The following is a 2486-nucleotide window of genomic DNA, read 5'->3' as shown; positions in this document are numbered from 1 at the left end:
GGCCTGGCCTGCAGGGATCGGGCTGAAACTGGCCCAGTGCACAGTGGGGTTCCTCAGCCTGGCCTATGGGGATTGGGTCACAACTGGCTCTCTGACATCCCCCAAGGGTTCCTGGATTGCGAGAGGGTGCAGGCCAGGCAGAAGGACCCCACCGGTGCATGAATCCATGCACCGGGCCTCTAGAAAATAAATAAAAGCAGGCATGCTCATTCTGCTCAATGAGCAGAACTCAAGGCAGTGCTAATAGTCCTGGCCAACACCTTCCCTGATGAAGCTTGGTTACATTTTTCTTTTTTTTTTCTCTTTTTTTTCTTTTTCTTTTTTATATTTTATTGATTTTTTACAGAGAGGAAGGGAGAGAGATAGAGAGTCAGAAACATCGATGAGAGAGGAACATCGATCAGCTGCCTCCTGCACATCTCCTACTGGGGATGTGCCCGCAACCCAGGTACATGCCCTTGACCAGAATCGAACCTGGGACCCTTCAGTCCGCAGGCCGACGCTCTATCCACTGAGCCAAACCGGTTTCGGCTTGGTTACATTTTTCATGCCTTTTGTGCCGTTGCCAATGGCCTAGCTGTGTGTCTGCAAGATTGGCAATTAAAGACATTCTTCTGTGGAGCTGCAAACTGTGGAAACAAATTCAGCTGCCAATCAGACAGCCTGGGTCACTCATGGAGATGCTCGTGGCAAGGGTATCGAATAAGACCAACTGGAATGAAGCTGCTGATCCCGCCTGCACTGCCTACACAACTGCCACCACTGCCTGGATCATTGCACCAGTCCTGGCACCGTATCGGCCATCATGGACTGGGCACAAAGTCAAGAACTGTTTCTGATGCAGAACCACTGCTGCATCCCAGACTTGTGACACCTCCCGAAAGTCTTACAATAAAGAGGTCACATTGCACAGGTGTCGCTACTACCTGCTCCTGGAGCATTGAGTACCTACCTCAGACCTTTGACCCCCTCTCTAGACCATCGTGGTTGCCTCACTGCAGAGAGCACATTTTCAGGTTACAGTGTTGCTGTTCTAGTCTGATCAGGAGACTCTGGCCATACCGTTGTGGCCCTTGTAACTAAGCCACATCTAGTTTTTGGTTTTACAGTCCGACAATGATGTGACCTTTGTTGCAAAAGCCACCCAACAATAAGTCAAGGTATTCGATGGCCATGCCATGCTCCCTGCCATCTGCAGACACCTCATGTTATTGAGCTCTGGAATGGCTTCTTCACAAGTAATCTCAAAAAGCTTCTGACTACCTCCCTTATCTCCTTTGACCCGCATACCTGTGTGAAGCAGTGTGGTCCCTGAACACAGCTATCCCCAGACAAGAATCATCTCCTCTCAACCATTTCCTGAGTAATTAGCAAGACAAAGGGGTGGAAGGTTATATAGACCTATTTTGAAGATTTTAGATTTTGATTACCTCTGGGCATGGTGCCCTTCCAACAATAATAACCATAGGCCAGCCCAGCTGGTACGCCCTCCAGGTGTCAGCCTGGCAAAAGGAGGTCTGGGGGTTCAAATGTAATTCTGATTTACCACCTGGATTCTCCTGATGGATTTAGATGATTCATAAAAGTGATGATGACTTGGTTGAGTACACTGCTTGCCAAATCCCCCTACACTGGCCCACGGAGGCCAAGGTGGGAGATATATTGGGTCTCTGTGAATTTTGTCAATTTTGTCTCCCTCGTATCTGGTCCCTTCAGATGAAAGATCAGGGTACGAGTAGGAAAAAAAGATGAAGTCTTAGCTACTGGAAAGGGACACACTGATTTCGTGGCTATGGAGGCTGGTGATGCCAGCAGGTGCAGGGAGAGGGGACAGTTAATGTGCTCTTTGTCCCTTAGTTTCAACACTGCAGCCAACAAAAGCATCACCAAGTTCATCTGAATCAAGCTTCAGCTGGCAGCCTGACCCCTCTGGGCTTGTCAGCCTGTCCTTATGCTGTAGAAACGGAAGAACTCATGTGGGCATGGTCATTACTAAACTATTTGTGCCCTTTGCCATCAATGGCAGCTCCTGAATATGGAACCTCCCTCAACCCCATACTTGTACAAACACACCATCCAGCACAAGCTTGTTTCAATCTGACTGGTACAAATGCATGTACTTTTCCTGTCACCCAAATGGCTTTGGTTCATATATGGCAGCTGAGGCTGCAACTATTTGGTAACACTGCCCATGTGACTTAACCAAACCAGTGTAATGATGATGCAAATCAGATTTAAAATCAAATCTTTTTTTAAATATATTTTTATTGATATCAGAGAGGAAGGCAGAGGGAGGGAGAGATAGAAACATCAATGATGAGAGAGAATCATTGATCGGCTGCCTCTTGCACACCCCGTACTGGGGATTGAGCCCGAAACCCGGGCATGTGCCCTGACCAGGAATCAAACCATGACCTTCTGGTTCATTGGGCGACGCTCAACCACTGAGCCGGGCTTAAAACCAAATCTCTTTTTTTTTTTTTTTT

The sequence above is a fragment of the Myotis brandtii genome, unplaced genomic scaffold, assembly GCF_000412655.1.
Source record: "Myotis brandtii unplaced genomic scaffold, ASM41265v1 scaffold45, whole genome shotgun sequence".
In the NCBI taxonomy this organism is placed as follows: Eukaryota; Metazoa; Chordata; class Mammalia; order Chiroptera; family Vespertilionidae; genus Myotis; species Myotis brandtii.
Note: the sequence above shows the minus strand (reverse complement) of the source record.